Source organism: Hippichthys cyanospilos, chromosome 21 (genome assembly GCF_059441005.1).
Source record: "Hippichthys cyanospilos isolate Australia breed blue-spotted pipefish chromosome 21, RoL_Hcya_1.0, whole genome shotgun sequence".
NCBI lineage: Eukaryota > Metazoa > Chordata > Actinopteri > Syngnathiformes > Syngnathidae > Hippichthys > Hippichthys cyanospilos.
Window position 1 is genome coordinate 2,839,597 of NC_142389.1, and position 25,735 is coordinate 2,865,331.

Below are 25,735 nucleotides of genomic sequence, written 5' to 3' on the forward strand. Positions count from 1 at the left end.
TTTGCAATCTGAATCAGCAGGATTAGAATAGCTCCGAAAAATGTAACAGTGGACAGCCAAATGTCGGGTCTGGCGAAATCACTTCTACAGAAGCAACTCAAACTAGGACAATCATGCATAATTTTATTGATTTTACTAGTTCACTTCCAAAAACGATAACAATCCATGATATCGGCTTGCTACGCACAATGTGAGAGATTTATTTATCTACTTCTTGTGTGAATGCGCAGTGAGTCTCTAAACTGATTCAAACGGTACTACGGTGCACCTGTTGGCCTATAAGGGACCTGACAGCTCTCCTGTCATCACATTCGCATTACGAGCCTGGCGACTCGTGACAACTTGGGCAGGTGACAAGCCGGAGTCTGCAGAAGGGGGTGGGGGGGCGAGGGGGGGTCGAGCAACAGGACATTTCACTCTGGTTGTGCCAGAGATGACACCAACAGAAAGAACTGCTGATGCCTTAATCTCTGCTCACAGATGTTACGAGGCATTGATAGTGATAAAGTATCACGGTTCCGGAGAACCCAACGATGCCGTATAAATCCGTGGCAATAAATCACCAATAAAAGCGATGAGAGCGCATGACAAGGGACTGGTGCAGCTTAATGAAATGATCGGAGCATTAACGAGCTAACGTGATTAGTGGATGACTCGATTTTTTCTGACGTCACTTCGGATGGAGTCACATTAAGATTGTTTTGAACTGCTACATCGAGACATGTGAGCGGCGCGGTGGACACGCGTCTTGCTTGTCCTATTCGCATTTCGGGGACGAAAAGAATTTGAAGTCATGCAGCTCAATTTATTTCCTTACTTCAATTGGCAAACCTTAAGGTTTCCAAAATTGGGATGTGTTGAAGGGATGCTGATCCTTGCAAAATCTATGCAAGGTGACATCATACAACGAGACAGCGTGTAACTCAGCGAATAATTCCCGCCTCAAATTAGAGCTATGCTACATGGTACACTGCTGAACAAGCAACATAAACATTGATTCTCTGTCGACCTACCGAAGCACCGCCGTCGCTTGTTCCCTGCTACGCTAGTGATTTATAGTGTACATTTTCAAGTGGTGCACCAATGAAAATAGTTACGCGTGGCGTATCGGAATTTTTAGTATTATGTTTATCACTCAAAGATGAAATTCATCTGTTGAGGAAATCATACATTTCGAAATAGAATTCACGCCAAGGGTATTAAACGGAGGTGCGAAAACCTCAGTGACACCTAAAGAAACTTTTTTTTATGTAGTCGTTGAGGTAGGCAAAGCTATTTCCAGGTGTAATTTAATCTTCGTTGAATCATAAATGAATGTACAATTAAGGTACTGGACCAATATGTCAGTAGTTATGTAGCACCGCTAGCGTCTGTATATTTACAATGTACATTATGTATTTTTTACGGATGTAAATGTGCTCATTAACTTATTGAGATGTACTGCAATTCTTACATTTAATTATGCAAGCCAAGTACTGTATATTCATTCATACATTTTCCATGGTTCTCAGCCTGTTTTTAAATGACGTACCTTCTGTGAATTTTTTTTCAGCCATGTAGCCACTGTAAAAAACAACAAAGTATATATATATATATATATATATATATATATATATATATATATATATATATATATATATATATATATATATATGTGTGTGTGTGTGTGTGTGTGTGTGTGTACAATACACATTGCTTTTTGCACTGTGGCAAAGTAATGCTGGACTTGCCCAAAACACTCACAAAGTAGGATGCATATAATTAGCCTAAATGTCTTGTTATAATAAATAATTAGGATTCTTGAAGATCTGAAGTTTGCCTAAGCCCTGATTAATTAAGGAATTGATTAAGGGCCATGTTTCATTACCTTTGTCCATGTCGTGTATTTCAAGGTGTATTTAAAAGGTTGAGCTAACAATCAATCTGAAAAAACGTGTTTTCCAATCAAATGCCAACAACCGCGACTAATAAGGTTCTCAATGGGGAAAACAAGCTTCTTCTTTTTTCTTTTGACGCGCAATCGGTTACCATTTAATCGGCTGTTACCAAAGGGACTTTGCCGTGCAAAAACACACGCGATGAAGTTTGATTCTTAGACACGGTACTGGATTTTCATTGGTTGAGAGACACTTTAGCAAAATGCCCACTAAGTACGTGCAGATGCGTGATAGATTCGTCGTTTCAATTGGAATGACATACGTGTGTAAAGTCACAAGAGCGCGGCTTACTTTATACTTTCTAAAATTGCAAAGCTTAGCGCATAACTTCTATTAGGCACTTAAGTAAAAAGCTGTTTTAAAAGGAAACTTAATTTAACTCCGCAAAACGTCGGGTTAGAGGTGTCTACGGTTTCTTGGCTCGAATTTATACGAGTTAAGCATCTCCGAGAATCCATTTGGACATCTTGATCCGTTTTTATTGCAAGGACGTGTTGAAGAGCACAGGGATAGGGAAGGAAGAAGAAGACATTGTTTTATTGGAATTCAGATGTTCTCTGACGCCGCTCCAGGGTATCTCTAATTGGATCAACAACTGTCTGATTCCCATCAGCTAGCTTGACCTGTCTGCCCACATTGGGAAGGCAGTATTTATGGGAAAGAGATGGCAAGGGGAGGGAGGGGCCAACACGGACAAGAAGACAATAAGGAGAAAGCAGAAACCACAGATTTGTAGAAATAGCTTCTGATAATTCACAGTAGCATTATAAACGGAAACTAACTCAGCTCCAGCCACGAAGGTAGGCAATAAAGTGGAACGCGACAGTACACTTGATAAGTGTCAAACGTGCTCTTATTGCTTCCAATAAGCAAATCAATGCACTAAACCGCTTGGATGACAAATAGTCAACATGATTCATTAGAAATAAAACTTCACAGCTGAGTTGAAATAGCAGAGGCGGCAGTTCCTGCCCGGCAGTGTTGGAGGAGCGGGATCGTTAGCGCCCCAAAGCCCGATTCATAAATTCTAAGTCAAACATGCCAACTACGTCGTTTGAATGGCAAATTATTGTGCAGACGGCGTTGTTCAGGGGACACGACAAGACGGAACACGCAGAGTTGCTCCTAAGAATTACGAGAAATTTCGACGCGTTTTCCATGGAAATGCCCTAATCCGTTCCAAGCCTCCCAAAATTCCGGCATAAATGTTTTATGAAGCATAAAAATGCATCAAAACATGTAAAAAATACATGTTACATTTAGATCGTTGCACAATAAATGAGAGTTGTGCATTAATAAAAGTAATAAACAAAGAAAGAAGGAAAAAAAAAGAAAAGCTTTTAACCTTTTAACTGCTGTTATCATTTTTTGTGGTAGAGGTCCCTCTTAGCCAATGGCATGCCAGGAAGGTGCTAAGGAATAGCCAATGGTAGAGCAGCTACGAGTATGTTGTGTTCATGAACTCTTGGAATTGTGAGTTGCGTTCAGTGAACTATGAGAAATTTACTCATTGTATTTTTAGTTATCTAATTAGTTATTGGGGATGCACTAAATTTAAAGATTTCCAGTGGAAAAAGGCCTGAAAAATTCTTTTTTTTTCGGACAAAACACCATTAAAAGCAAAATAATACATGAAAAATGAATAAAAATTAAGAATAAAACTGACTTTGCCATTTATAAAAACAATCATTTTCACCACAAAGAAACGGTGACATTAAAATGAACAAATATAATATTCACAGTTAAAATATGCAGGGTTTTTTTGGGGGTTTTTTTGCATCTTCATCAGACCTGTGCAGAACACGGTGTTTTTCATTTTCGACCAACCGTTTTCATTTCGGTGTATCCCTGTTAATTATAGAGCAAATATGACCACTTTACTCCAGAAAAAGCCTAAAAATGTCATAAATTCATATGAATCAAAATGCTGTGAGTACTAGGGGCACACCATACATATTCTTGGAAAGACAATTTTTGACTTGACTATCCCTTTAACAACAGCACTTAAATGACAGTTGCCTTTGAATAAGATTTCCTCCGAAGCGAGAATGCACTTTTAAATTATTGATATAAAAACTACAACAAAAATCATGTGGAAGAAAATGAAAACAGTGCCACCTGTCTGTTTCAATATAATGCCACCATTTTCTGTTTAAAAAGACTCTGAACATCCCCAACTAGGGAAGAAAGGAAGACAACAGCCGGAGCCCCAAAGGCACAACTCTGACAGATCACAGTCGATACCGCTCGCAAGTGTCACACTGTCTTCGCATTTTTCAGAATGGAAATTAAAAGAGTCCGCAAGAGGGCTTGCTGACAGGGATGACACACGTGGCTTGCGACATGGCCCCATAAATGGGATGCGGTGCTGAGAGAAGGACATGGCAGAAGGTGCTACAAAGAAAGCTTAATTTTTATGGAGAACTCTAGATTTTTCATCCAGTATCCTTGAGTGTGTCTGAATGATTTTTTGCCTTGATTCAACCCACTTCCCAAGTTCACCCTGGTGAGGACGAGGCGGCGGGCAACTGACCAGCATAGTGAGTCTAGTCCTCCCTCTGCTGAATTGCTATTGATCTGCCATTGCTCCACATTTCCCATAGAGGGCCCCTACAGCACACCGGCCACTTCAAGCCTGAGATGATATTATGGATTACAGAAAGGGAAGAGCCGTGAACGTGGGTGGCGGAGGCCTGATCGATGAGCTGTTGCAACACTTGAAGAGTGATGTGATGTAGCTTGCCGCTGACGCGCTAATCTATCTCCTGTAGTCTCTTTCCGTCTCCCGCAATTGCGCCTATCCATCCATCCAACCATCTATCTATCTATCTATCTATCTATCTATCTATCTATCTATCTATCTATCTATCTATCTATCTATCTATCTATCTATCTATCTATCTATCTATCTATCTATCTATCTATCTATCTACCAAGATTTATAGCTAGCTAGCTAGCTAGCTGCCTAGCTAGCAACAAACTGATGGATCTATCTATCTATCTATCTATCTATCTATCTATCTATCTATCTATCTATCTAGATTGACTATCAACAAGCTGTCAGATCCATCTATCTATCTATCTATCTATCTATCTATCTATCTATCTATCTATCTATCTATCGACCAAGATTTATAGCTAGCTAGCTAGCTAGCTGCCTAGCTAGCAACAGACTGATGGATCTATCTATCTATCTATCTATCTATCTATCTATCTATCTATCTATCTACCCATCCATCCATCCATCCATCCATCCATCCATCCATCCAAAAATCAGAGTAACATGTGAAGGCCTTAAAAATTCAAAGCAAACGTCATTTAATTAAATAGAGCAGTAGAGTGTAGTTTTAAGGTTTTCTGCTGTCAGTTCCTCTTTGAAAAGGGGGCGTGACTTATGGTTACAGCCACACACGCCGGCCCGTAACGCCGACATCTTGCTTCCAGTAAAATTGCCCACTTTACACAGCTGCCCAGTAGGGCAATTTTCTATAACCACATTGTACTTGGCTCAAAATTAGAATAGTGTGAGAACAAAAACGTTTTTTGTGTAGTGGAGTCAAAATAACATGCCAGCTAAAAAAACACACAGCTGACATCCAGCTACGCTATTGTACGTGGATCAAGAAGTGAGCCAAGTCATCACACTCGGTTTAGTGGAGCTTTTCCAGAAAACCAGAAATTATTACCTAGCCTGTCACCTTGATGCATTTTATTCCTTTACAATATTGCCCCACGGGTTGCATACAAGCCCAACAACATCTCAGTGGCCCCTTGATTAAATAACTACTACTATTACTAATAATTAGCCATGGAACAAGATCTTTTGCGATGAAAGCGAATAGCGCAAGTATGAAAAATGAACTGCCAGAGAGGAATGAATTTTAGAAGACAAAGCAATTGTGAACACTTGACATCTGATCAGGCTAATAGCATACAAGAAATGTGCCAGAATAGAATTCATTTTATCAAGCATTGTGCACACTTGACATTTGATCAGTCGAACAATATACAAAAGATCCATCTAATACTATGCCTTTACAAAGATAATAAGAGTTATTTTACCCCAGTGGTGTGCTTCTTAAAACGTTTTTTACATACTCTACTTAACATATGCATGCCAGACGCAGATTGTTGTCATATGAGTTTAAACTCTATATATTTATAAGATAAGAAACCCTACCCACTGTTTTTTCTTTGTTTAAGCCTTCAGGTACAAAAGTGCAATATTGAAGTTTGCGTTTTTTGGACCTTTTGTTTTTTTCTCGGGCAGTTTCAGCTGTGGTGGACAGACTGCGCCTGTGGGCTTCTCTTGTGTTGCTCGTGTCTGTGTCACTGCCTGTGTGGGCTGACGCCGAAACTAACCCTGTCCCTGTTAGCCGAGTATTATAACACTGCCGACGCCTCCGGTGACCTGTGAAACCTCCCATCTACAGAGATGAATCATACAGATTGTAATTCAGTGCAACTGCCATCCACCTGACCTACAGCAAACATTTATCAGAATATTGATGACATTGTTCAGAAACAGAATAAATCAGCTTTGCGAGTAAACCGTAAAGAACTTGTATAGAAGAAGACCTCTGCCAAGACTGGTCAAGTTTTTTTTGTATCTGTGCCATGCATGGTGGATCAGTGGCGAATATCTGCTGCATTGTTATTAGGTTTAGAGTTTTTTTATTTCCGTCTTTTCCGCATTATAAGGCGCACCCTCAATTGATGACATATTCTAAAGCGTTTTCCATATATAAGGCGCACCGGATTATAGGGCGCACCCTCAATTAATGACATTTTACATCGTTTTCCATATATAAGGCGCATCGGATTATAAGGCGCACCCTCAATCAATGGCATATTTTACATCTTTTTCAATCAGAATATAGTAATACTCAAAGTAATAGCAATAATAACTGAAATAATAACTCGAAACTCTCAAGATTATAATAACTCATCAATATGATCATCTTGTTCAAGTGTAAACTCACAAAAGAAACAGGTACAGCTTACTTATTCCCCATGTACGAATCCCAATCTCAATATTGATCCAATATTGATCCAGGCGCACCTGATTATAAGGCGCACCATCAGCTTTTTAAAAGAATTAAGGCTTTTAGGTGCGCCTTATAGTGTGGAAAATGTGGTATATATGTATATTTATATTTTTTTTCTTCAAATGAGGAGGGAGCTGATGGATTGACTCAAGGAACAGTGCTTCATGCTATTTTTGGGGCAGTGCCATTTGACATTTAAAGAGTTATGCATATTCACACCCAAGCTGCATTTCAAACAGCCTACTATTGTTGGCCAAAGAGGAAATCAGACGAAAAATTGGATTTTAGGGACCTATCTAAATGGTACTATGCTTCTCATTTATTATCAGCGCCGGCCCAGGGGTTCAAAACGACTTTTCACTTAACCTTAACCTTTAGGCTACTCGTGGCTGCAAATTGATTATGACAGCTCAACAGGGAGGAAATATGCTTGAAAACGAATGCAAGAAGCAGCAGCACGGTGTATTAAAAAGGAAAAAAAAAAAAGCAGCGTGCCCCGTGGGCTAACTAGGTTTCCTTCCATTGAACGTCCAGTAAGAATAATATAGACAGGAAAGAAAATGAAATTACGGCCTGATAAATGAATTACCAATAAAGATCCCTCAATACTGTATCCAGCATTGATCAATACGCCATAGCCTCACTATAGGCACAAGCCTATTGCCGCACAACCAGTCAGATCAATGATGTCACTGGTGATTGACGATCAATGCCGGCTGTGTCGTTGATTTACAGGCAACAAAAGAATGCAGCTGAATATTAAAACGCGCGCGTGCACGCAGGTCACCCTTTAACTGTAGCCGGCGGAGATCGATAGAGTTGCGGCGTGGCTGATTGGGGATCAGGTGACTTTGTGACAGAGGCGAGCGGCTACAGGATGTGTGAGAAGATTTGCTTGGCTGCACTGACAGCATCCTAGCTGTCAGGAGAGAGTTACAAAGCCTGTAATTAACATTGTGCTGAAAGGAACTATCTAGCGGTTGACAGGAGCTGCAGGTACTTCTATGTTTGCTTTTTTGTCTTCTAAAAAGAAGAGCTACACACAGTCAACAGGCTGTGCATTCTTTTTTAACCACAACAAAACAGTAGATAAGCCCAAATGTTGGATCATATTAGAAAATAAAAACTTGAATTTTTGCACTTTTTCATTTAGCCCAAAAGGTCAAAATGAATAATCCATAAAACAACCTAAAATTAGATTGTTCTATAAGTTATTCATTTGGACCCAACTTTCAAGAAGCCAGTATGTCTGGTTTTGACTCGGTTTGTGACCCAACAGATTTTAGAGTAGAATTATATCAATTAAATACCACAAATAGACTCAAATAACCCCAAAATGTGGTTGATTTGTGGGTTATTTCTTTAGACTCAAAATAAATGACCCACACGTGAGAGTAGGACGGAACGAGAGATCGACAGGCGGATCGGTGCAGCATCCGCTGTAAAGTCAAAGCTCTCTATTTAAAGGTCGATCTAAGTTTCTGCCCTCACCTATGGCCACGAGCTGTGGGTCGTGACCGAAAGAACGAGATCGCGGATCACGGATGCAAGCGGCCGAAATGAGTTTCCTCTGTTTAGAGATAGGGTGAGAAGCTTATCCTTGAGGGACTCTGTGTCGAGCCGCCCCTCCTCCGTGTCGAGGAACCGATTGAGGTGGTTTGGGCATCTGAATAGGATGCCTCCTGGATGCCTCGCTGTTGAGGTGTTCCGAGCATGTCCCACTGGGAGGAGGCCCCAGGGACTGGAGAGACTAGGGGACGCCTGGGGATGTCCCCAGAGGAGCTGGACAAGTGGCCGAGGAGAGGGAACCCCTGCTGAGGCTGCTCCTCCCCGCAACCTGACCTTGGATAAGCAGAAGATAATAGAGGGATGGACGGATGGATAAAAGACTCAACTTTTAGGGTTTTGAATTGAATGACTCAAAAAGCTGCGGCGGTCCTCTTTTGACCCAATTTTTCTCATGTGCAGACTACAACAATTTTGTGATCCGCTCTTATCGTAACTGAGCCCATTTTAGTATTATTTAAGGTAGGTTGGTATAGATAAATGTATTGTGAAGATGAGCTGACAATAACAACTTAAAATAACTTGCTGCATAATTTGCCATTCAATTTCCCTCATCTCCGCTATCTATCCCTTTCTGATATTCTCATTAACGCTGCTAGCCTCAGCGGGCTTCACCCCCACATGGAAATGAACCGTCTCTTTGCTCTGTAGTCTGACCACAATGGAGCACTGGCTTTCCACTCATGTGATTAAGGAAATATAATCTCCGGCATTAAGAAACAATGTGATTCCAAAAAGTCTCTCCAAAAAGTATTCATTTGAGTATTTAAATATATAATAGATGGATGGATGGATGGATGGATGGATGGATGGATGGATGGATGGATGGATGGATGGATGGATGGGTGGGTGGGTGGGTGGGTAGGTAGGTAGGTAGGTAGGTAGGTAGGTAGGTAGGTAGGTAGGTAGGTAGGTAGGTAGATAGATAGATAGATAGATAGATAGATAGATAGATAGATAGATAGATAGATAGATAGATAGATAGATAGATAGATAGATAGATAGATAGATAGATAGATAGATAGGTGCAATTATGGTAGACGGAAAGTATGCTCTGATCTCACAACAGTCATCATTTGGGAAACGATTTAGATAATATCCCAAGTAAGATGATCAGCAAATCATCAAACAAATTGGATGGGTCTGAAGATGATGATAGATAGATAGATAGATAGATAGATAGATAGATAGATAGATAGATAGATAGATAGATAGATAGATAGATAGATAGATAGATAGATAGATAGATAGCCTTTATTATCACTACACCGACACAAGCACAAGGTATGAAATTTTGACTTAACAAGCTTGAACTGTACACGAAACATATAAGACAATTGACATCTCCGAGATCTTAGAAGAGATAAGGTCACACGGGGGTGTGATGGAGGAGAATAAACAACAACAACAAAAAAAACAAGTCTTCTGCCATGTTGGCAGATTCTAATGAAGTCCCTGTACTTGGACACCTCTGGGTTTCTGTCAGAACAGTGAGGGGAATGGCTCAATATACTGCACGTTTGATCATATTAGTTTCCATCGCTTATTAATTAATCAATCCATTTTTTGTACCAAAAAAGAAGAACCCGTTGTGACATACACACTGCACGGCGCACACACTCTCAGGCAGAGAGAGTCTCCCCGGTTCTCGCTCATACCCAAATTCGATAAAGCATTATAAAGAGGTATGCCACGGCAGGCATTGGAGGTACATTAAACATGTGGCTTCGCTTTTAGAAAAGATGACGGGAATAAATATGATCCCTGTCCCACAATGGAACATCTCCAAGTCGTGTTCCGCCTTATTACGTGCTGTCAGGTTCAGTTGTGTACATCAGGTTTTACAAATGCCAAAACGTTTTTTTTATCGCCCGCGCTGTGACTGCCGTGGCAGATGTTTTGACAATTCAAACATAAGGCCAAGCATCCACAGCAATCATAGACTGTTACGTTTGCCCATTGCATGCCCCAGTGTTTGTTCAAAACCTTTCTATTTTTTTCATGCTGGCCTGAAATGTTAGCTATTATTTCAAAATCTGAACAAATATAAGTAAAAACCGCACCAGAACACATTGTATTGGAACCTAATCGGATTAAATTGGAAATGAGTAAAGATCGGTCAAAAATGGCATGACATAGTGTCAAAGATTCTTCGAACGCAAAATGATTGGATGACTTTGTCCTCCTTTTGTCAAACAGAATGTGTTTCTCCACTCCAAACGCTGCATTAGAAATCCACAAGGGGAATAATTTATTCATTTTGAGGTATTCTCTTTGTTCTCAAAAACACTTGACACAAACTTCACTTTCCAAAATCCACATAGATGTTATGCTGTGCGAACGGGGCTCAGACATTCATCACCAGATGGTAACAGTGGCATGCTGTACTCTCACGTCAGCCAAAAGAATCGCAATTGAAGGTATCAAGTCACTCGTCTGATGTTCACAGCGTGACAGTTGATGGCAAATAAACAGAAAAATTATCATATATTCATGGGTTTTATAATATACAGTGGGCCCCCAGGTCACGAGATTAATTCGTTCCGCGGTTGGGCTCGTAAGGCGAATTCACCGTATGGCAGACCAGCATTGTAGGGAGGAGACACCGACCAATAGCAGACCGGCATTGTAGTGAAGTGTTGCAGGGACGGCAACAGAAAATAAACGCAATTACTTAAAAATGCCTGCAGATGGAGACAAAACTACACAAATACAGCCAAGCCCCTAGGGTCATGACAGTTGTTTTTGTCGCAAAGCGGGGAAAATGCCTTAAAGAGGGGACGAAAAAACTCGTAAGCCGGGGGTCCACTGTAATATAATAATAACTAATATGGGTGTTGTGAAGGAGGGAAAAAATGACTTGTACTCGGAGAAATACAGTAAGTGGTGGAATTGACGCATTTTGGTTTATTTTTGGTCTCCTCTTTATAGTGTATTAGGCAGCCAAAATCGTGGAAACACAACTTAGGATGGATACAGTGCGGTCTACATAGTACACCAAGTTAATGAACCAATAGTGACCCAGTCATATAGCTTCGGCGGCCACACATCACAATAGAAAACCAAATAGGGCAAATCTTCACAGATAGAAAAGCTTATTTTGAGTCTGTCCGAATTTCTCAGATGTAATCAAAGGCTTTGTTTTTCTCAGTCGGCATTAATGGATCACAATCGATACGGGAGAGCCATGTTCTCCACGTGTCCTGACCCTTGGGGAAACACTGAGCGGTAATGTGGGAGGGTAACGTCAATATCTCGTAGCTTCCCAAGCCCCGCCAGGCTAAAGCGTAGCTACTCTCCTTGCAAACTCCAAGGCTTTCATGTCAAGGAGTAGTCATGGCCAGATCAAGGACGTCAACGTGGGCTGCGGTCTCAATGCGCAACAAGAACGTCCGTCTTGAGACAAGAAGAATAAGATCCTACGTCACAAACAAATTAGAGTATGTGATCGAGCTCGGCGCGCGGCCCGGCCGAGCGCACCGTCGGATCGGCTCATCTGTCACCCGCGGCAACCATCCCACCGGCCGCCACGACGCGCAGCCTAATTGGGGGAGCTGATGAGGTCTGATGAGGCCAGTACTTATTGAATTCCCCGGTCTGTTATTTAGATAATGCTGAAGAAAAACGGCCTCCCTTCATCTTTCCCATTCGCTCTCTCAGCAGGGGTCTCCTGGCTAATCCACTCGTGTTTGTAATGGCTGTGAGAACAGAGAGGATTTGGACACGCTTTCTCCTTTCCAGCAAAAATCTCGCACTCCCCGTGGTTGATTTTACACAATTATGCGCCAATTTGCGCGTACTCGATCCCAAGACTCATTGGAATCTATTTTATCCTGTGTTTCGTTCCCAATTTTATGCGGGGGAATTTTTGCAAAATAAATGAATAAATCAACTGGAACGGAGATGGAAAGGAACTACCTCAGAGTTACCTTTTGTTTTCTTTCGTTTTTCCATCATAATTGACCATAGATTTATTTTTTTATGCGAGTATGTGCGTTTACTGTTACTTGTAAGGCCACCGTTCCACAGAAAAGTAACCGTAACGTTGCAACAGGAAGGTTTTATATCATATACGCTTAAAAGCAATATTAGATTATTTCATTCTGTGGTTTCTTTGGCTTTTTTTTAATGTATAAATTACATTGAATGTTGTACTGTAATGCTGAGGGAAAATGCAACTGGAAATCTTGCATTAACCACAATGAAATATGCTCATTGAATTAACTCAATTTTATTTTGGTTGAATGAAACAAAATAATGTGTATCCGTATATTTTTCCGTAATTTCTCCAAGTACAAATTGAGTACAAGGGATCACTGTGTATATATACACGTAACAACACATTCAAATAAATGTAGTTAAAAAAAAGTGCCACATTAGAATTAGAGATGTTTATCCACGTTTGTCACATGAATTGTTTCCACAGCAGTTCAGCATTTCCAAACTGCACTCTAAAATAAAACAAAAGCTGCTCACGCGTTAATCGGAAATGTTTCCGAGCGACGAATGAGACCACGAAATCATTTTAGGAGGTCATTTACCGTGGCGCTGTTGATCTCAAGTGGGGTGGGCGGATACTTAGGAGGTAGCGGCATTTAAAAGCTTACATGAAGAAGCTACAATGAGGAGTTCACCAGGGGCACGGTGAATCAATAGCAGCCCGACTTGGAAATCTGCTGTATAATCCTTGATCTCCAAGGCCATTTGCTTTGCAGCATGAAATTGGATACACCCTGACGACACGGCCCCTCCCTCACGGAGCCGGCGGCCCGCTCTACAAATAAGACATCCTGAAAAATTGATCTGAATGAATCTGTGGCTAGATTATGTCTGGGCCTAAAGAGATATGACTGGCTCAATGTTAGCCTTAAATCTGTTTGTGTATGCGTAACAGGATCGGGACGGGCTCTGTTGAGCGGGAAAAGATATTGGCTCCATTATCAAAAGCGCATGTTTGGGGAAGAAAAGAGTCAAAAGTAATTAGAGCGGCTGAAAGTGTCAATTTTCACCGGCCAGACGGTTCAATTTAATGACTCGGATTTTCTCAAGAATACATCAGAATTCTCCTTTACGGTTAATATGTTTTGTACTGGCAATGGTTCGGCCTTGAACCGAAATGGTTTATGTTTCCATATCGTTTGGTTTAAAAAGAAACAAAGTTTAAGATGTGTCACAGCACAACGGTGCTGATCTTACATCTCTGATGTTATGTGGTTCTAAAAGAATGTCCATTGACCCCGTAGCAGTTGCTATGGTTGTAATTTTCACATTATGTTTTCATAAGATGAATAGGAGTGTTTGGATTTCATTTAAAATGATTTCGGCTTTAATCTAATTTCATCCTTTTGAATGAAAAACGGTCAAAATCTTACACATTGTGCCTTTAAAGAAAACATGCAAAGTGCAGATACTGTTTATAAGCGTCAAAGACTAGAAAATAAAGAGTAGAGAAACAATAAATATGATTTTAGGAAAAAAGAGCACAGCTTTACCTTCATCAAAATTATCGGTGAATAGTCTTTCTGTAAAAGTATTTTTTTCTACCACTACCAGGTTTTTATTGTTTTCACAATTTACCGTTTTTTTCCGCACTATAAAGCGCACCGGATTATAAGGGGCACCCTCAATTAATGAAATATTTTAAAACTTTTTCCATATATAAGACGCGCTGGATTATAAGGCGCACCCTCAATTAAAGACATATTTAAAAACTTTTTCAATCACAATATTGTAATACTCAAAGTCATAATAATAACTCTAAACTGCATCATAACTCAATGTCAATACGACCAACCTTGTTCAAGTGTAAACACGAAAAGAAACGGGTAAAGCTTACTTTATCGCTTCATTCCCCATCTCAATATTGTTCCGTATATCAGGCGCGCCTGATTATAAGGCGCACCATCAGCTTTTTCAAAAAAATTAAGGCTTTTAGGTGCGCCTTATAGTGCGGAAAATACGCTAAATGGTTTTGTTAGCGGCGTGTCCTACTGTGTAGCAGTAACGTTCTTTTAGGAGCCTCTCTGCTTTTATTGTCATTCCAAAAGCTATGTGTATTGTCAGACGTTTTTTATTTTTGAGTTCTATGTTTTCCTCCTAACTCGTGCCCGACTGGGGACAAACAGTTGTAGTCAGATGTAGTGCGGCGCAGCAGGGGTGGTCTCTTGATAGCACACGTTCATACTTTGCAGCTGGCGCACAGGAAAGAGAGAAAAGAGTACCGGCCATTACTAGATTTCTCTGGCTATGTACTGCAAACCTGGCCGGCTTTGCTCTGCTGTACTTCACTCTGAAGGCTGTCTTAGGGCCAAACCGGAGGTAATGAAAGCAACACAGTTCTAATGGACTATTGATGTCGATGTGTGTGTGTGTGTGTGAGAGAGAGAGAAATATGTACAAAGGAAGTAGCAAGGGACAAATCTGTTTTTCTGCTGCTGGGATTTGTATGTTTTCTATGCTTTTTGCAATGCCATCTACATCAGGGACTGTCAGCTTTGATGATAACGACAGCCGCAAATGTTTCATCCGGTACCGACCTCCACGCGCTGAGAAAAAGTAAGACAAGTAATACCTCAATATCTATGATGTCTTGTGCTACTAGTCCAGAGCATATTGAATTCCCGTCTTCCAAACTACGGAGTGTTCTGATATTCCTCCAGCCGTAAACTCGCAGCAGTATCAGATACAAGTGAGTTTGTTAGATGTTTGGTTTTGTTTTTGTTAATATTACAGTAAAATCCAAAATATACTACCGAGCAATGGAGATCTTCGAAGATGATTTGAAGATGATGACGGCTGTTGGGAGATCCGAGCGCGGAAGGTTGCCCTTCTCTGTTTTCTCCCCCCACCTGCCGACATCCAGATAAATCAAGAAATACGACGAATGCTAGGCTAGGCTATCGTCGCTAGGGGATATGGCGATAACAAGCTCAGGTCACATCACTCCAAAGGTAAATAAATTGTTTATATATATTTTATTTCTGATGTTATTTAATGATATATATGTATATTATATATAAGTAGCACTTACTATACTAATTTTAAATATATATACAGTTTTACCTTGGGTCTTAAACGCACTAGCTAATGACCATTGGTTTCTATTGCCCGCCGTACGACGATTTCGCCTTACGATCCGAAGTAACAAATTAATTTTGTATAGCGGGGGTCCACTGTACGAGTTTGACCTGCAATGTTGACCATGCACATAAATAGAGCCACATGAAGACTAATAATCTGCTTTTACAAACATACAATTTTGCTAACCGTTCTGTTTTCTCTTGTGGTTGGATAATATATATAGTAGTCCTGAAAAATTGGACAACATTGTTGTCAGACACATACATTATTAAAGCATGCTACAACGGATTTAGTGGAAGTTGACCTCGTACTGCCGACAGAAAAGACAAAAATAACCAGGTGATAAAAAAACAAAATGTTGACAAAGCAGGTGTCATTTCCATCCACACACGTGACTTTTCCCATCCTCGTTCTTGAGTTCATACACACCTTTCCGCCTGCGTGTGTATCCTAGCCTGCTGACAGTGTGGGATGAATGAACGGCTGTCCATTCCTGGAGGTCTGGTGATGCGACGGAAATAACTTGGCTGACCATCCTGACCTCTGCTTGTTACCTCACCGCCTGTGTCCCGTTCTAATGGAGGTTCGCACGCTATTTTTGGGCGGGAAGCAGCTTGATTTATCTCGCTGCCCTCTGCATCCTAGCGCAGTGACATTGACACGGCCAAGTGGAACTGATACCTGCCTTAAAACAAACAAAAAAACTAACTGAGATCGTTACTCGTTATTTCTCTTTTAATTCCGTAAGAAAAATAAGGAATAAAGAATATGATGTGCCCGGTTCAACTCCTGATCAAAAGTCCAGCAAGGAAACGATGGAAATGGCATCAAAAATCCTTCTGTGTATGCACAAGAATCACCAGATGATGATCAAGGGGACAGTTATTTGCCATTAGTAAAATATCATATGATACGCAGGCAAACATTTTCATAAAACATAAAACGAAGCCAACACAACAACTCAAAATACTCTTTTTTTTCCTCAAAATGGACAAAACTCAACATTAAAAATACAGTAAAGTATACAATACTGTAGTTATGTAAAGTTCAGTTCTGTATTGCCGTTATTTGATAAACAATACAGAATTTGCAGTACAATACAGTACAATACAGTATTTGAATACTGTCGTTTTTGTTTAATTAACAGGTTTTGGACATATATTTTTGCATTTTTTTTACTTGCGTCGTCTTTTGTTAAAATACTTGCACGTTTATATATATACGTGTATATATATACACGTGTATATATATATATATATATATATATATATATATATATATATATATATATATATATATATATATAATTCATTTTAAGCCTTGCAAATGACATGTTTCTTATTTTGCATTCAAATTAATGTTATTCAAACACAGATATGTGGAAAAAATTGCAGGTACAAGTCGATCCCACTAGCATGGGGGTTGAAAATTAAAATAAAAAACCGACAGTAAGTCTAATTAGTACTAAAAAAAAAGAAAAAAAACCCCTCCACAATTTACCGTTTAGTGTCTTTGGCCCGGCTCGCATACCATAGATGACCATCTCCTTCCAACTCACACTCGTTTCACAACCCCTTACACAGCTACATTTGCAAAAATGTATTATTAATAAGATTTATTATGAATTTATGGACATTTTACATTCCGTGGCCTTGTCGCACTAGACCCGACCTTGTAACTGCATCGCTTGAAAGTATAACAGCTTGAAAATGGAGTAAAAGTAAGAGAAAAGAAAATGTAAGTTCTTCAGAAATGAGACCAGCCCGAGGTGCTTATGTTGCTCGCACCGAAATTGAGGGCGCTCAGCTACTCTATACCGAGAAAAGCTTCAGGCCATCGCAGTTGTTTCATTCACTTCCAGTGGTATTTTTATTACATGACATCTTTGTATCAAGTCAGCTTGTGAATGTTTTGCCCTTCTTCCACAATAAACAAAGTTTTATTCTTGCAAACTTTTGGCAACTTTAACGATTTACCACCCATCACTGTGCCAATGACCGGATGTGCGCGTACAAAACATTACGGGACGAAAAAGTTTCGTTTTATACGAAAATGTTAGTCCTTACGTCGCCTTTCGCTTCAGTTTTCAGAAGGCTTTTTTCTATTCTAACAAGACTGTGCTGTAGTACACACGCGGATGCATTTGCTAAGATTTGACCTTAAACCCATAAAACATCTTCCAATATCATCTGAGTGCAAGGACCTCTTTATCGACATTTGGATAAATGCGGGAAAAAAAATATCCAACAAAACAAAGAGACCTTCCGCTAAGAGAGAAAGCACTTCACAAATAATGTGTATGGATTTAGAACAGGATGTCTCCTATAATTTCAATCTCAAACTCAGGTAGTGTATTTCCTATAATGCACAGTGCTGTGAAAAGTCTTACATGGTCTTTTAATTATATTCTTTATAGCGATAAATGTCATATCAGTGACAATGACATTAATTAGGGTTCCATTTCCCTTTGTTTATACCGTGGATATTTGAACGTTATAATAAGATTATTTATTAAAACCCAGCAAAAGTACTTGAAGTTACATCGGAGCTCATCCAAAAATGTACAGAGAAATATTATTTTGAAGTTGCAATTCAAGAATTTATTCAATGACCATGCCCATAATTCAAAACACAGGTTTATTCCGTTCTACCACCCCCACAAACATAGTTTTTAGTATTTGAGTTTCGAATAAGAAAAAATAGCATTCTGTAACACCGCACTTCATAAACACATAGCTTAATATAATTAAATAGACGATAACAAATTAAGCAGTATGTTCCTCATGGTTAAATGCCATACTAAAATTAAATGTGCTTTCCCCAGTGGGAGAGAATACAGTATAGTGGAGGCAATCTCGTTTTGATATATATATATATATATATATATATATATATATATATATATATATATATATATATATATATATGTGAAGGCGTATGTTATTCCTATTTTTATGAATCAGTGACGTGCATCTCTTTCCACATTACAAAAAAGACGTTATGGGATTGGGGTGGGGGGTATTTGTCTCCTTTCAAATATTTTCAGTCTTCAGAAAGTGCAAATTTCAATGATGCAATTTCCCTGAAGCGTTGTTGATCATTCGTTCCCAATAGCACATTCAACATTAGACATTTACACGGTTCCCAGCAGAAATCTAAATCATTCAAGTGCAGTAATTCACATGGGGGTGATTCTTATTGTAACGTGCCAAAATTTCACATTGACCAATATTTTCACAAAAACAACCAAAACAACGCACGCGTAGAACAACTGCGGTTTATAATCCGGCGCGGTTTATAAACCGTCACGGTTTATAATCCGAAAAATACGGTAGGTTGACGATTGTCCTAGTACTGATAGAATTCAACATTTGCAGTCTTGTATTCACTCTAACGACGCTAAAACATCAAGATAACACCAACGAACTCCGGTGAGCATCAGGAGCCGCAATATGTCGTGTAGGAAAAGAGCGAGGGATGAAAGGAAGCAGGAAAGATAAAAGAGGGAGCGAGGGATGAGAGGGAAACGCTAGGACAAACAAAAGGCGCTAAGAGAAAGGCTGCGGCGGGACGAGAGGCAGAGAGATAAAGGGGATCAAGACCGGACAGCTGGGCCAGCGGCACGCGGGTCAAGCTCAGGAAGCGGCTGAAAAGTCAATGTCACGCTTTCATCTCGCAGCGGCCTAAAGTTTCCTCAAACGTAACCTTGCAAAAGCGTGGCTTGATCCAACTTTCTCCTCTGTTTCGCAACGCCGCCCATCACTTTTTCCCCCTCGCTGCCCTTTCCCATCTGTTCTCTCCAGGCCTTCCCCTCCACTCCTGTCACGTTTATTCATCTTAGTCCACACCTACGCCAAATCCGCACTCGCTCTATCTCATGTAGCGCTCAACCTTTTCTCTTCATTAAATGTGGCCGATTGAGAGCAAAAAAAAAAACCCCCGCCAAAGCACCGCTCCTCCGCCAAACGTGATTTGTATTATTTTGTTGAATGACACGGCTGAAAACTTTCATCTTTGAGTGACATATCCTCGGCTCAATTTTTCTCCCCTCTCGCTTCTCGGCTAATTCATGACTGATATACTTCCGTGGCGAAACAAACAAAGCGTGACAAATCCAGATTATTGTCTGCGACCGAGATAAGGTTATAATGAGAAAGTGCATCAAGGGAAATTGATCGTTTTTCAGGAAGCCGTCTGACTTACTGGGGTTGCCAATAATAATAACTAAAAATAACTTCCCGTGTCCCCGGACTCTAATGGGAGAGCGGTAAAATCTGGAAGCGGGTCATTTCATTATAATATTTTATCGATGGAGGTATATTGTAGTTGAAGTCTTTTAGCAGTGAGGATGTTGCGCAAGGAAATGAAAAGGGAATGCGTTAAAATTCACAATCGGGCCGGATTTATGATATCGCTGAACGCTAACAAAAGATACAATTATCAAAGCTCATGCAAAAACGAGACGTATGGATGCATTCGATTAATCGTCACAAGATTTCCTAAGTGGCCTACATATTAAAAAAAAAACAACAAACAGCCTGCCTTCTTTATGCAATACACCTTTATGATCATCTTGTGAAGGGACCCGTCATAAAAACAGCATAAACACAATTTACAACCGTGTTTATAACTGCAAAGCTGCACAGATGCATCATGGGAAATTCCCGCCCCGTCTATACATGAAGCCATGCTAGTACATACCAAACACTACGGGAAGTAACAATGGGCTTGTCGACAGGACGCTGATTAGCTAGCAGAAAGTGGGCAGGACTACAGAAACGAACATGGATTACTCAAGTATGACTGGCAGCTTCTGAGGGGCTTTTGGGGACTTACTGAGTCATTTGGGACTTGCCTAAATTCGGCAGAGGCTATTTTAATACCGTGGGCTGTCTCTGTCATCTTGGCAACAGGGAGGAAACCTTTCCCTGCTTCGGCATATCTGGAAACAGCTTGCACAATATATATATATATATATATATATATATATATATATATATATATATATATATATATATATATATATATATATATATATATATAAATGCACTTTTTGTAGTAAAAGCCAAATGTTGTGAGGAAGTCAGCCAATGTTTCAAAATAAAACAACTGTACTTATACAAGTAGTTCAAGTAACATGTGACACGAATGGCCTTGGTATACTTTTATTTTGAAGTGACTTCCTGCCGGAAGCATAATCAGGACAAGGCATCATGCGTGTGACCAAAATAGCTAGGCGGTTGATCGGTCGATCACGAGCGACGCATTGAGACCCACTGATGTACACGAATAGATTTGGACACAAATTTCAGATAGAGGAAAGACTCCAAACATTTGAGTGCTCATATTCATTTTCAAAATAGTATCAAAATAGTCTTGGTAGTAGTAGTAGCAGTGTTTTTTTTTTTTTTTTTTTTTATCCATCGATCCATTTTTTGAACCACTTATCGCTAGAGTCACTAGCGTGCAACAAAGTTGTCATTACTTGTGGTCATGAAACGGCACTCAGCGTCGTAGTTAGCCTCAAGTAGAGTTTCACTGAAACAAGGGGTATCGGAGCATGTGGCCAGGTTTCTGGAATTGATTCAATTTAATGTTCAATAGTGATTTTCCCAGCTGAGCCATTTTGTGCATTAGTTGACTCCGAGTTTGAATGGTTAGCATTTAGCTTAGCCAAGCAATAGCGCATTTGGACAGGTCTGCTTTTGTTTAATTTTCCTCTCCAGCCTACGGCGCCTGACAAACCTGACGATTATTCCCGGAAATCCCGCTAGTAGTGGGTGTGAAGTCTCATGTCTGTCTTCTGAAGTTGCCACGAGGTACTTTTTTTTACGTTGTGACAAACTTATTCAGTAGCATTACCGATACTGCGCTATATCGAGTAACTTTACACACCTACTGCAGTTTAGCGGTTCTTGACAGCACTATCAATAAAGTCCATCAAATATTTCCAATTTCCCCTCTGCCGACTTCCGACAATACTATGAAAGTCCAACAAATTACTCACCTGCCAAAACACGGCATCGGCTAATGTATCTCCGGTTTGAATTACATTAACCATAAGGTGTCGTCTCTAAGCTGTTTAATGCATTGTGGGATGACGGGCTTTAATCAGGCTCAGCGGAGCCAGCGGATTAAATCACTTTTATCTGCACTTCCTTTGACTTTCCCATTGCTCAGGGTTGCAATGTAAATCATAATGTGTCCCTGTTGGTCTCACTTCGGTGTGGTTTATTGCCGGCGTCACATTTCATAGATTTCATTTATTTTCTCTATTGAGTAAATCCACATGCTCGGAAAAACAAGAATAACTCTTTGCGCTCGCCTTAAAATAACAAAGGGATCATTTTTCTAAACGGAGACGGTGGTGCCTGCGTGAGACCATCGAGCGCGGAGCTTACCATACAACAAAGTGTTTGGAGCATACATGCTGGAGAGATTGGATCGGCGTGCAAGTATATGCGCGATCATGGTCCGACAACGGCCAAAGCGGCCGCCGCATTGCACGGAATTGCTAAACAGCTGTAGCGCTCCATCACGGCTATCGATCATGTCCCTCTCTCTGAATCCAAATCAGACGCGGGGAGAGCGGAGCGGCTCCGGAGGGCCCCCTGTGCCGGACGGCTACGCGCCGCTCATATCAACCAGGCGGCGGTGAACAAACCTGACCTGTATAGCTGATTATGTGCATCCGCACGTGAGGGCTGGCCGACTCGAAAAAATGTGCCACTGCTCAGAGGGGAGCCTTTTTCGAAATGCGGCGGTGCAATTTAAATACGAAATTGTCCATTGTTAATACAGGTGGGAGAGATGGTAATATTAGTGATATTGATTTTGCATTATTTTGCAGCTGTCTTTTTGCGGGATGTAGGGTGACGGAAATCAAAAATGTTTACTGCTGACTAGCTGGAATTCCGAGGATTGTAAAGTTAAATCTCGTTGATGCATCAAATATCAAAACTGTGAGTGATTCGTGTCGAGTCGTTGTCGATTCATCTCTATTGTGCTTTCAATTCAATCGCTACCAAAAAAAAACCTTGAAAAAAGTTTTTAAAAATGTATCTAATTATTCTCACTACCCAAAATGTCTTTTAATTCCACTTTTATAAACATTTGCTGCAGATGATGACCACATTTTCCATTAAAAATACAAAAATGTGCTGTTAAAATAAGAAACCCCAGAATGTCACCCAATGGCTGCAAAATCGCAAACATTTAAACGTGCACACTCAGAGTGACATAATGATTGATCACTAATTTTGCTAGAGTGATTGACATGCAGACCACCCAATTGCAAGATTGACCAATAGTGACGAATTCAAGACAAAAAAAAAAAAAAAACTGGCCAAGCACTGACTTCACATCTGTATTTTGCTGACTCTTCTCTCTCACGCGCAATTTCAGTGACAAACTAATATCATAAAACCATGCTAAATATCTTAAAAAAAAAAGTTAGTGTCCATTTTATGTCGATTTTTGCGATACACGTTGACCTGGTCTCAATTCCTTGCGAATAGTAGAGGTCAGCTGTAGATTTGTTGTTTAAAAGTGAATTAAATAAAGAAACTAAAAACACTTCCTTTTTGATCCCCTACGTATCACAATGTAGCAATGTGCAGAAAAGTCCCCCGGCCGCTGTGAGTGTTTGCTATTTCAAATGCTAAATGATGGGAGAGCATTCACATTACCGCGTACGGCACATTGACATTCCAACGGGGTCAATGTTAGTGGAGCATGACTGTATTTATGCTCATGCGGTCTGTGTGCTAGAAGAGCAGTGGCCGTTGCTGTCACACAGGTTTATACACGCGCATGCACACATGTTGGTGCTGTGCCTTGTGTGGTATGGCCTGCGCATTGGACCTGTCAAAAAAGGATGGATGAAGAAGCTGCCCTGTGCAGCGGAGACTCCAGGGAAATACCACCGCTGCCAAAACAGCCATTGACATTCTCCACATACAAATGCGGTACACAGTAAATGTTCCAAATCAAGAGAATATATATATATATATATATATATATATATATATATATATATATATATATATATATATATATATATATATATATATATAGTATTTTCTGCACTATAAGGCGCACCGGATTATAAGGCGCACCCTCAATTAATGACATATTTTAAAACTTTTTCAATCACAATATAGTAATACTCAAAGTAATAACAATAAATCTGATAACGAAATGTCAATATGACCAACCTTCATTCCCCAGACGGAATCAATATTGATTCACATATAAGGCGCACCTGATTATAAGGCGCACCTTCAGCTTTTTCAAAAAAATTAAGGCTTTTAGGTGCGCCTTACAGTGCGGAAAAAAACAGTATATATATATATATATATATATATATATATATATATATATATATATATATATATATATATATATATATATATATATGCAGTAATAACCTTGACATCAATTCAGTTATGTATGGTAAAGTAATATATTGTACAGAATTTATTTTAACACAAGGTAAATATTTGTAATGGGATGGAACAGAAGAAAATGCTCAGGTAAAACTACGTTTTCAATCATGAAATGTAAGGCAATTAAACCGGGGTTTTTATTTTACTCGGTAGCGGGAAGCACTTTCCATAAAGTATGGACAGTGAGAAGCCTTTAAAATGGCGTACGGTATCTGTAACAGCTTTTTCTACTTGACAAGAGTGACATGTCGCCTGTAAACGCAGTTTGGCTGCTGTTATTGCCGCATGTGAGAAAGGATGGTAAATGCCTCACCGCAAAACAGTTGGATAAATAAAAGTTGGGTTATTTAATTGAACCAACTTTAGGGGGTTAGTGGCTTACCCGCCAAAAATGTTAGTCCAACTTAAAAAAAAAAAAAAAATCTTTTTTTTCTTTTAGTTTCAGGCACTTTGATGCAAATGGTTATTTTTTTCAGTTTTAGACTAAGCTGTAACCCGCATAGAAGCTGCAAAAAATAATTAACAGTTGTTGAAAATTGATTGATATTGCTTTATCCTTTTGTTAATATTAGAAAGAAGACACTTTTAAGTATACAATTTTTAAATATAATAATCTTATTTATTGTCAGTGCGTTGATTGGTGGGGGGCAAAACGTTTTCTCAAAATATCATTGAGAAGCACTGGATTAAAAAAAATGACCAAAAAACAACGCTTTTTTTATTGTTAAGCTGTTTGTTCATTGGACCCAACATTTTGGGTTATAAAATACTACTACTACTACTAATGATAATAATGCGGGTTAAATAAATGACCTACAAAGCTGGGCCAGTCCCGTTTTTTCACAATTTTGGGTCATTTTTTTGTTACAAGTGTTTTTCGAGCGTTAACGTTAAGGTAATACAATGCAACTTCTAAGGTCAAGTATCATCGGCTATAGAACAATGACCACATTGTTCAAAAGTATTGGAATTAAGGAAAGAAGTGTCCTATTCCAATGTTACCTTTAGCTATTCTAATTTTTTGCACCAATAAACTGACTTTAGATGTTGCAACAACCATTGCAACAAATAAAAAACAAACCAACGTTGGAGTCATTCATTCTATGGAGTCAAATGGCTTAAGTCAAGGCAGTAAATTCCCAGGCTTATCACACATCTGAACAATCCATTAACAATCATAAAGTCTGAGCAGCTGACAGATAGACCCTTAAAGGCGAAGGTCAGTCTGATATTACATCTTTAAAGGTTCCCTATTATGGCTCAACTTCAATGTAACTACTCACCTTGCCTTTAATAGCCGCCGGCTATGTAGCGGCTGAGCATATATGGAGATTTCAAATCCAGACTCTCTTGAGGTATTACTGGGAAGCGGAAAGCAATTTATGGGTGTGTTTCTGTGATACCGGTTGGGGGTATGAGTATTGTTAATGAAATTGCCCCGGGGTGAAGGAGAGCTCCTTGGTAAAGCCTTGTCTGGCCGCCACTTCCTGCTGGGACGCCAAAGAGACCTCAAGCACGGCGGCGCCTGGCACCCAAACGGCTTAGGCGGCACTTTATACGTCTTCGCCGAGGCCTTGCCCTCTCCTTCTTTCTCTTCTGCCTTGACTCTGCCTTTCCTCGCGCCATCTTACTTGCCCCTTCGATGCGCTGCCATTTT

At 39.9% G+C, this 25,735-nt stretch overlaps 1 protein-coding gene across 1 annotated transcript in view; it reads right to left on the bottom strand.

Moving 5' to 3' along the window:
• Positions 1 to 25,735, bottom strand: part of rbms3 (RNA binding motif, single stranded interacting protein) — a 190,716-nt gene that overhangs the window by 34,224 nt on the left and 130,757 nt on the right. The window lies entirely within an intron of this gene.